The 11,304-nt window shown below is 32.7% G+C and overlaps 1 long non-coding RNA gene and 1 pseudogene across 3 annotated transcripts; one reads left to right on the top strand and one right to left on the bottom strand.

The window, feature by feature from the left end:
* Nucleotides 2,806-5,144, top strand: LOC104731912 (annotated as a pseudogene).
* On the bottom strand, nucleotides 8,222-10,330 carry LOC104731911. 3 transcript variants are annotated; one of them, XR_002034603.1, is made up of 8 exons: nucleotides 10,148-10,330; nucleotides 10,041-10,083; nucleotides 9,884-9,942; nucleotides 9,536-9,645; nucleotides 9,267-9,316; nucleotides 9,110-9,185; nucleotides 8,755-9,011; nucleotides 8,222-8,464 (listed from the first exon to the last, which is right to left on the bottom strand). It is a non-coding gene; the product is annotated as an uncharacterized LOC104731911 (long non-coding RNA). The 3 variants fall into 3 exon arrangements; XR_758683.2 differs by lacking the exon at nucleotides 10,041-10,083 and having other exon boundaries at nucleotides 10,148-10,326; XR_758684.2 differs by lacking the exons at nucleotides 9,536-9,645; nucleotides 10,041-10,083 and having other exon boundaries at nucleotides 10,148-10,322.

Raw genomic sequence — 11,304 nt, 5'->3', positions numbered from 1 at the left:
TCTCTCATTTGTGCGGCGGTTGCTTCAGCCTCTGCTGCCATCTCGGTGTAACCGTCTGCTACCAAACTCCATAAACCCTTTGCTCTCAACAGGTTCTCCATCAGCTCGCTCCAATGATCATAGTGACCATCAAAGTGAGGAATCTTCGTCAATGTCTTGTCGTCGCTCATCTTTCTCTCTCTCTCTCGCTGAGATTAACAGTTCGCTCTGATACCAAATGTGAAATACAGTTTTGCACCAAAATCCCTTAATCTTCATTAATGAACTGCAAGTGCCTTTTATAGTGGCTTACAAAGACAGAACTGACTCAAACGATGAAATAGGAAACAACTAAGACCACTAACCCAACTAACGCCACTTGACTCTAACTGAAACATTGACTCAGCAAATAACATAACAGAACCAAATAAAACGCAAAGACAGAACACAACACAAAAGCAGAACACAACAACATAACAACTTAACTGACTCCAACAACGAAAGTTACTCAAACATTTAAATAATAATTTTTTAATTTGTGTTTATTAATTATCAAACTTAATTATTTAACCGGAGGAATTAGCGAGAGGTGACACTATGAAATCCGTGCAATGTCACATGCATGAGACGGGCGCTTCGGAAGCAGAGTCACGTGCGTACATTCGAGAAATGATTGGTGTGGCTTGGGATGACTTGAACTTGGAGAAAAGGAGTTGTAGGCTACATCAAGGTTTCGTAGAAGCTGCGACTAATCTTGGACGTGTGGCTCAGTGCATTTATCAGTACGGTGATGGCCATGGCTGTCCCGACAAAGCTAAGACCATTGATCATGTCCGCTCCTTGCTCGTCCACCCTGTTCCAATCGATTAATTAATTAGTCTCATATATAAATTTTTTTTTTGGGTGCAAATATATAATAAATATTAAATCACACAGATATTGGATTAGTTCAAAGAGTTGAGATGCATATATACTTCTCTCCTCAAATTATATGTAAATTGTGTACTTTTGTTAGCTTTTCTCAATATCAAGAGCTTGTAAAATCAAGTTAGATATGGCTTCAAATTGTAACATTTAGAAGTATAAAAAAAATTGAGGATAGTGGCTAGTTTTTCTTTTACGTCATCTTCAAAATTCTCATCTTTGTATTATACCAATTTTTTTTTTAAATGACGTACTAATATTCTACAAAATTCATTCTTTAAGTTATAAACACTACAAAATAATTGTAAGAAAGAACAAAAAGAATATAAGGTCTAAACATGAAGCCTCTTACCAAAGAAAAGATGCCTTATAGGCATACTCAACTTCCTAAAAAATCATAGCTACAATACAACTGCTGAACGCTCTATCAGAGAGCCTAGAAATCCACGAAGTAGGAAAAAAGAGTGGTCCGAAGAAGTTGGCCTACCCAACTGATTCCATTGCTTTAACAATGTTCCTTAATGATAAGCATAGCTGTATTCCTAACGGAGAATTCGAGATGTTTAAGGTGAATAGCTAGGTTGTTTCTTGATAAGATTAGAGATAATCTTGAGTACTTCATGCCAATGAAAATGGAAGAAATCTGTAATAGTGATTTTGGTTTCTGGCTTGTTACCTACCCATTTGATTATATTGAAAAGGAAATACAGAATGTATACTGTAAGATTTTTTGTTTAGGCCCTTTTATATGAGTTTATGTGAAAAAATCTTCAGATTCATGGGTTTATTATCTATGCAAATTAAAACAACATACCAAATACATACCAAATACTTTCTCAACCAAGTGATGGATATAGAACATGCATGCAAAAAGAAAGAGAAATTGATTTTCTTGAATTACGCTAGCAGGCTATATAGACTGATGTATGTAAACGTCAGCTCTCACACTAGAGATATAAGTAATAACACGATAAGATCCGATAATAAATTGTATTCCTAAAATTGGAATTAATTAAGGTTAATTATAGGCAAGTTAAGCTAACAATACGGAAGAAAAAGAAAAACATAACATTACCGTTACCATCTACTTAACAATAACCTCTCCATCTNAAAGAATATAAGGTCTAAACATGAAGCCTCTTACCAAAGAAAAGATGCCTTATAGGCATACTCAACTTCCTAAAAAATCATAGCTACAATACAACTGCTGAACGCTCTATCAGAGAGCCTAGAAATCCACGAAGTAGGAAAAAAGAGTGGTCCGAAGAAGTTGGCCTACCCAACTGATTCCATTGCTTTAACAATGTTCCTTAATGATAAGCATAGCTGTATTCCTAACGGAGAATTCGAGATGTTTAAGGTGAATAGCTAGGTTGTTTCTTGATAAGATTAGAGATAATCTTGAGTACTTCATGCCAATGAAAATGGAAGAAATCTGTAATAGTGATTTTGGTTTCTGGCTTGTTACCTACCCATTTGATTATATTGAAAAGGAAATACAGAATGTATACTGTAAGATTTTTTGTTTAGGCCCTTTTATATGAGTTTATGTGAAAAAATCTTCAGATTCATGGGTTTATTATCTATGCAAATTAAAACAACATACCAAATACATACCAAATACTTTCTCAACCAAGTGATGGATATAGAACATGCATGCAAAAAGAAAGAGAAATTGATTTTCTTGAATTACGCTAGCAGGCTATATAGACTGATGTATGTAAACGTCAGCTCTCACACTAGAGATATAAGTAATAACACGATAAGATCCGATAATAAATTGTATTCCTAAAATTGGAATTAATTAAGGTTAATTATAGGCAAGTTAAGCTAACAATACGGAAGAAAAAGAAAAACATAACATTACCGTTACCATCTACTTAACAATAACCTCTCCATCTACATCTCTCTCTTTGGATCGAGAGATCTCCGATCCATTCTTCTCTGTCAGCCAAAATCCCCACTTCAAGAATCGCAAAGATCAATTCAAGGTATACATGTCCGTTTCTTGATTTAGGGTCTTTTTTTGTTTTTTTGCAGTTACTAGAATCTCAAATGGATCATTTTTTTTGTTTGTGTGGAATGATCAGGACGTTTATTGATCTATTGCGGAATTAGGGTTTGTGAGTTTGAATCGGAGATTAAAAACATAAAGGAAGCCCTAACGGGATACATATATAAAATCCGTGATGGAGTGTTCATCACGCATAGATAAATTTTGCAATTAAGGGTTTTAATTTCTTTTTTTTTTTTTTAAATATGGTGAATGTGAAAAGCCCTTTACGGCTATTCATAGAGGTTTCGATAAAGGAATTAGTTAGGGGTTTCAGGAGACAAAGGATCAAATGGAGAAACGCGTTTCTTCTCGGTTCTATAATAACCACTATCGTGATTCTGCTTCACACACCAACGTTTTCAGTTTTCTCTGATGATGATGAAGTGACCGAGTCTTCTGCTTCTTCTTCTTCGCCTATTTACTTGAACGGTTCCCTGCATTTGAATATCCAAATTGTTAGTGAAGCAAAAGTTGAAAGTTTTAATGCTCTTACAACGACTCCTAAAGTGCATCTGAATACATCTGAAGAAAGTGGAACCGTTCTTTCGAGAAAAAGGGGTAAAAGGAAGAAAAGAAAGAAGACTAAAGATGATCTGATTCTCCCTAATCCTCCACCAGCAACACGGCATGTTATATCTTCTTCAGAGGTCAGAATCAGAGGTTTTTTTAAATAATTTCTCTATATTTTTTTTATCTCAACTCACTCCAATGGAATCTCTACAATTGAGCAGAGACGTGCTCTTTCCTTGCCACCCAAGAAAGCTCTTGCTTATGCAAAACTAGAGATTCAGCGTGCCCCGGAGATCGTAAATGACACGGATCTGTTTGCTCCGGTGTTTCACAATCTCTCAGTTTTCAAAAGGTATACACAAATCTCAGAAGGGGACCCAAGTCCATTTGAACCAAAGTTCACACATGTTCTTTCACCCTTGTTGTAGGAGCTATGAGCTTATGGAATTAATACTAAAGGTCTACATATATCCTGACGGTGACAAACCTATCTTTCACCAACCGCATTTGAACGGTATATATGCATCCGAAGGTTGGTTTATGAAGTTAATGGAGTCGAACACACAGTTTGTCACAAAGGACCCTGAGAAGGCTCACTTGTTCTACATGCCATACAGTGTTAAACAGCTTCAGAAAACAATCTTTGTCCCTAGATCACATAACATCAAACCTTTGTCTATCTTTCTTAGAGACTACGTCAACATGCTCTCCATCAAATACCCATTCTGGAACCGCACTCACGGATCAGATCATTTCCTCGTTGCTTGCCACGATTGGGTAATAGAGATGTTTATATTTAACGAACATATCACTTCAATCTTTGTTTTGTTATGATCTCCGTTTCCAAAACCATCCTTGTGCAGGGTCCTTACACAGTGAACGAGCACCCGGAGCTAAGACGAAACACTATTAAAGCTCTCTGCAACGCAGACTTATCAGACGGTATCTTTGTCCCGGGAAAAGATGTTTCTCTACCGGAAACTTCCATAAGAAACGCCGGGAGACCACTACGCTACATTGGAAACGGAAACAGAGTTTCTCAACGTCCCATCCTCGCTTTCTTCGCTGGAAACCTCCACGGTCGTGTCCGTCCACAGCTTCTAAAACACTGAAGAAACAAAGACAACGACATGAAAATCTACGGTCCGCTTCCACACAACGTAGCTAGGAAAATGACTTACGTGCAACACATGAAGTCAAGCAAATACTGTCTTTGTCCAATGGGTTACGAAGTGAACAGTCCACGAATCGTTGAAGCTATATACTACGAGTGCGTCCCCGTGGTGATAGCCGATAACTTCGTGCTACCGTTCAGTGATGTTCTTGATTGGTCGGCGTTCTCAGTAGTTGTGCCGGAGAAGGAGATTCCACGGCTGAAGGAGATACTGTTACAGATTCCTATGAGGAGATATCTAAAGATGCAGAGTAACGTGAAGATGGTTCAGAGACATTTCTTGTGGAGCACTAAACCTAGAAAGTACGATGTGTTTCATATGATACTTCACTCCATTTGGTTTAACCTTCTTAATCAGAACCAAACTTCTTCTAATGATCATGATCCTGATTCCTGACAACATCATCCTTAATTATGTTTGTACATACAGTATATGTAAGCACTGAAAATATATATTAACAAATATATTTCCATTAACAAACGGGCCTTATCGATTAAGAGGCTCCCATATTTTATAGAGCAACTTTGGTAGATAACCATGGTAGAAGTAAAAATAAAGAGAATAACGTTTTGACAGAAATAGTTAGTAAATAACATTTTTTCAAGTGGGGTAAAGGGAGAATAAAGACTAAACTAACCTCTTGAATAATAGCTTTAATAAAATAAAATATTTATTTGAAAAATTTACGGCAAGAAAAAATATGCAGTATCTTAAAATTACATGAATTTTTCTTATAAATAGCATGTGATATTAATAAATTAGTATAATCACTTGAAGTAAATATATATAGCATGTCATATATTTACAAGAATGAAAAAAAACATGCAGTAGCTTAAAATTACATGAATTTTTCTTGTAAAGAGCATGTGATATTAATAAAATAGTATAATCACTTGAAGTAAATATAAATAGCATGATTTTTTCTTAATCTCATATGTTATGCCGACGTTGCAGACACCGATAAACCCAAACCAAAAGGAAGAAATTAAGATATAGAAGGAGAGATCAGCAGCGGAAGAGTGGGAAATTGGAAAATGAGATCCAATGAAGGGGGTAGTGTAAGAAATAAAAAGGATTTGGTGGTGATGATTGTCGCCATTAGATACATGAAAATGGAGAAAATGGTAGCCGCTGTTAGGGGAAACCGAACACAGAGGAGAGAAAAAAAGAGAAAATAAAAATAGATAAAGAGGGAGAACTATGTAATTTCAAGATACATAGTCGACATACACACATGGGCCATAGTTAATTTATCTATTTTTCTTAATTTCATGGTCATCTAGTATATATAATCTATTTTATATTAATGGGCTTAATAGAATGGCATATATTTTATATCAATGGGCTTAATAGAATGGTATAGAATAGATGATCCTCAGCTGAATGTGCAGAAACTAATCTTTCATGTTTATGATATAAGCTCCGCTGATTCCACTCGATTTATATTATGAATCGAATTAGTGTGACATTGGCACAAGAGCGTTAAATGGATACAACAGTGGGGATGCTCAAACTGTTTGTAGTTTCGATCTTTTTCTTGTTTATCATTTATAAGTTTTAGTTTACCAACTATGGATCGTTAACACACAAAAAAGTTTTTAAAAAAAATATATGTATGTAGTTTGCTGCGATTTATATATTGTTCGTCTTGAAAGAAAATTGACTAATTCGTTGAAAGTTTAGTCCGCTCCATCCGTAACATGCACTTATTGAAAAGACAAAATGGTAAAACAATTTAACTGAAAAACATAAGCGTAAACGAAAAATAAAAAATTATGGCAAGAGATAATCACTACACTAGAATTATCAACTGTGTTTATATATTAATCATATTAGCAGAGTATATAGCTTATATATACTGCACTGGTAAAAGGTTATCAGTCATAGCCTATTCCTTTTAACTTTTAAACGATTTAAATAATTCTTCAACTGTCATCTTCTTTAATATTAAAAGATATATGTATAAGGGAGATGTTGTTCTTAGAGCATCTGCAACAATCACCTTCATTTTAAGGGGAGTAAACCTTCAAAATAAAGGTTTGAGGGTTAGTTACTCCAATGGTACACCCTCAAATTCTTTTCTAAAAGTTTTTATATTCACATTATAATCCACAATATTACTAATAATTAGTTATTATGATAAAACTTTCATATATAAATATAAAACATACAATTAAAAAATTGTATCAAACAATATTAATAAATACAAAACCTTATATGATTACACAAACTAATATGTAATTTAGTAAAAAAAATATAAAATTACTTAATATAATTTTTTCCATAATGCTCACATATATGATTAATTAGTGTGTCTTAAAAAGATATGATTAATGTTATTATTGTATAAAATTTGTTTTTAATGGTGTATCTTTCATATATTAATAATTTATATTTTAATTGAATGTGTTTGAATTTATATAAATAACTTTCAAACAATTGAATTTAATATAATGATTTGTAAAATATATAAGTTTTAAGGACTTAAATGAAATATATGAAAAATTTTGAGGGTCTCAATAGTGCACCCTTAAATTTGAAGGTTCACTATTCAACCCCTTAAAATTTGAAGATTTAAGGGGTTGTTGGAACTTAAAACCCCTCAAAACTTGAAGGTTTGAGGAGTTGTTGGAGATGCCCGTATAGAAAGAAAAAAAAAATTGTAAAACCCCAAAACAAAACCTTTATATATTCTGATCCTATAATATCGGAGGATTAACGTAATCAGTCACATGTACTTATAAGAATAACTAGATATTCACCCGCGGTACACCGCGGGCCTAATTATTTTTTTAAAAAAGCAAAATGTATTTTGTTTAGTAGATTAACTATATATGTAACTAATTTTTGTATTTTCTTAATGTATGGTTTATTGCATCTATATATTATGTAGTGTCTAATTTCTATGTTTTAGGTGTATATCGTAGATTATTTTATAAGATAGGAACGATATCATACAGTTTATTAAATATTTAAATCGTCTAGAAGTGTTTTTTTTTATTGTAGAGATAGTAGTATTTTAACTATATTGTAGTTTTTCAATAATATCAGTACAATATAATTTGGCTTTCTATTTTGTTAGAAATAATCTATATATCATATAGTTAGCATATATAAATAATCTAACAGTTTAGCATATATAGTTTATGTGTGCAATGAAAATAAAAGTATGTTGTTTTTTTATGAGTTATACTAATTGTTTACTTTTATAAACTTTTAATTAATGGATTAAAGTATGTGTATATAATATGTTATCTTGAGCATCTCTCACTTTTGGTTAGTATAAAACATATTCATGATTTTTTTAAAAGTGTATAATGTATAGAGTTCATTTATGGAGTTATTAATTTACCAATTCTTAAGCATAACCATTAAAAAAATTTGGGACCAAAAAAATATATTGATTTATCGAGTTTTAATTGTTATTAATTTATCACTATTTTTAAATTTAAGATATATACGTAGTTTAAAATGTGGAGTAAATTCATAGATAAAGCATAAAATATTCATCCTTCATAAAATTGCTGGAAAATTTTGTCAATTGTTATCACACAATTTATTATAAATTTCCAAATTATATATTACCAAATGAATATTATAATGGAGAAACCAAATTGTTGGTTACTTAAAAAAAGGAAAAATGACAATGCTTAGACTCAAAAAAAAAGTACATACGATAAAAGGTTATTTACCCAAAAAAAAAAAAAAACTAAAACCGACATATTATCTCTTCCTTCCTTCTCTATTTCTTCTTAATATCATCCATTCGACATGTCTCTTACTGATTCTTCTATCCCTTCGTCTTCTTATCCTTATCTGCCTGTGACCCACGAAGAAACCGGGATTCACGCCCATGAGACCAGATAACTAAACCAAAAGTTATTGACATTCTAAACACTCTTGCTGTGATATTGGTTTAAAAATATTGAGGTACATGTAAGTAACAACGAAAATGAGTGACTAAGGCAGGCAGTCTCATACGATTGAAATGGCTAGACTCTAATGAAATAAAGATAAACAGTTCCCATAGTGTTTCTTTATGCCTAATCAATATCAGAGCTCGTGAAGCAGAGGATTTAGACGAATACACACTTGAGGTATGTTTGATACCTCTCTGACTTGTTGAGGTATGTCAAGTAACATAACATCATCTCCTTCAAGGGTTCCTCAGCATAAAGAAAAATCATGACTAAAAAATAATGTCACTTTTATCTGTTGGTCCCAAAAGTGAGAAGAAAGATAAACTTACATCGCAAGCAGCTTCGCATTAACTGAGACATTACAGGCTAATATAGATATGTTTTTTTATAGGTTTTGACTCTTTTTGTTTCCATGATTTTGTATCACATAACCACTTCCATCACGTTCTACAAAAAGAACAAAAAAAAATCCTCAGTTGTTAGTCTCGTGGAAGTGAAAAAAAATAAAAGAATTTAAAAATTGCAGTGCCAGAATATAATTTTACCAGTGTTTGCAGCAATGCAAAGAGCTTCATTGTCTACATTGTCTTCAGAAAATCTACTGGAGGCAAACATCTGGTCCTGCATTTCAGAATTCAAACTAATCGGATCCAATACAACAAAGTTGGAAGTTTGTATATAAACTAAGAAAACCCAACTGACCTTCTCTTTAGATAGATTGGCAGCAGCAGTAGAAGCATTCAGCCCCGTACCTGATAAAATGTAAAACGAAATATATTCACAATCAGGATATCTGTTTACAATCACTGTTTTGAAGAAGATCCCTCTCTCATCAAGAGAATAAACATGTTCCCAGGAAGCAAAATATATCATCACTTCATATGGAGAAAGCATGTTTAATGAGCAGTGGAAATGTCATTGATGGGGCCAACCAAACTGATTAATGAGTAGTGGAAATCGAAAAAGATAACTGTTTGGCAATGTGCAAATAATCTCATGTGGTTGGCTTGAAACTCGCAAATGAGATTAAGATGACAAATTTGGTTGTGAAACTAGTCCATCCTTCAAAACCATATCATATCTGCTGATGCACAATAAAAGAATTAGAAGAAACATTTGAGAAGCCTAACCAATATCAGAGATGCTTCATATGATCTAATCATCATAACAAAAAAACATACTCAGATAAAAAGATCATAAACTAATGTTTCATACAAAAATTTCAGATTCAACCTTTTCACAGATACATATTTACATCAAATCTAGAATATAAATTGATAAAAAATGATTATTAATTTACGGATTTAAGATGAGTTTACCGGGGAGACCCAACAAAGAAATCAAGCTAGTCAAGTGTTTGTTCCTCTATCCAAGCCAACTGTACCAAAAACAGCAGATAAGTTTAATCACATATTCTGATAAGACACTGAAGAATGTCATAACCATATGAACCACAAAGCCGATGTAGTATCCTACCAGCCACCGGATCAAACAACGGCAGTTGAGAAGCAAAGCAAACCTAGAATAATATTGATCGTTTAGAATCAAAGAAAACAAAGCAAAACCTAGCAGATCAAATTTACCTCTAGGATTGAGATTAGTTTCATCACTCGAGATTTGATCTTATTCCAATGAAAAAACGATAAAGAGATTCTTCACTGCCGCCTCCTCGGCTTGATCCGTAGAATTGAGTCGCAAACAACTTTTAGGGTTTTAATTATTTGGAAATGGGTTTCATTTCTCAATTACGGATCCTTCCATTACTCAATTAGTCCGAATACAAAGGATCCAGAAAATAATACGCGGATCCTCACTAAAACCGACCCGTTTGTAATTGTTTCCAAAAAACACAATGGCATTCTCTGTAAATAAGTTAGAACTTGAGAATTTTTTTCATAAATGTTTCTGAAAATGTATATATAGATAACATGACTACTCTGATATCCAAGAACAAAAAAAAATTGAAAGTACATCATGCAAAACTATATCTGTGAACGGACTGAAGTAACGTATTATTGAAATGGCCCTATCAAATTTAAAGAATAGGACAAATTCTAACGACCATAACATAGACTTAAGACTGACATACATACACCCATATATAGACCGGTGGTCCTCTACGCAGTAATGTCTGTGTCTACGTATATTGGTCAGTATAACCCTACATATATACATATATACATATATTTTAACGTAACGTTTTGACATTTGACTTCCACTTATTGGTTTAAAATTAAATTGTGAAGGTATGTCGCAACAACTGCTACCACGCAATACACTGTCCTTTTCTACTCTTAATTGACTTCACAATATTTATATAGTGTCCCCATATCTTTAAAACCTTCAAACCCGACCCTATAAATATTGATTTTAAATAAAAATTATAGACAACGTTTAAATTATAGATATATACGACATAGTTCATACAGAAATATTCCAGTGAAATGCTATTTAGTATTCACAAAAACTTCATAATTTTCTATATAAAGTCCATGTATATATATATATATATATATATATATATATAAATGATGGAACCAACCATCTCAAAATTCATAAAATTCTTACTAAGATCATTTAAATATAATTATGTGCTTATTAAATACTATATCTTCCTGAGATTAGATATAAATCAAGTCAAATCTTTTGTTCACAAATTTTTGGTTTATGGGCTCAAGTACATACAGTTTTCAAGATAATCTTACAATGTAAGATATAGGAAAGAAAAAATTGCAAAATA

Source organism: Camelina sativa, chromosome 12 (genome assembly GCF_000633955.1).
Source record: "Camelina sativa cultivar DH55 chromosome 12, Cs, whole genome shotgun sequence".
Taxonomy (NCBI): domain Eukaryota; kingdom Viridiplantae; phylum Streptophyta; class Magnoliopsida; order Brassicales; family Brassicaceae; genus Camelina; species Camelina sativa.
Note: the sequence above shows the minus strand (reverse complement) of the source record. Positions and strands in the feature narration are given on the sequence as shown.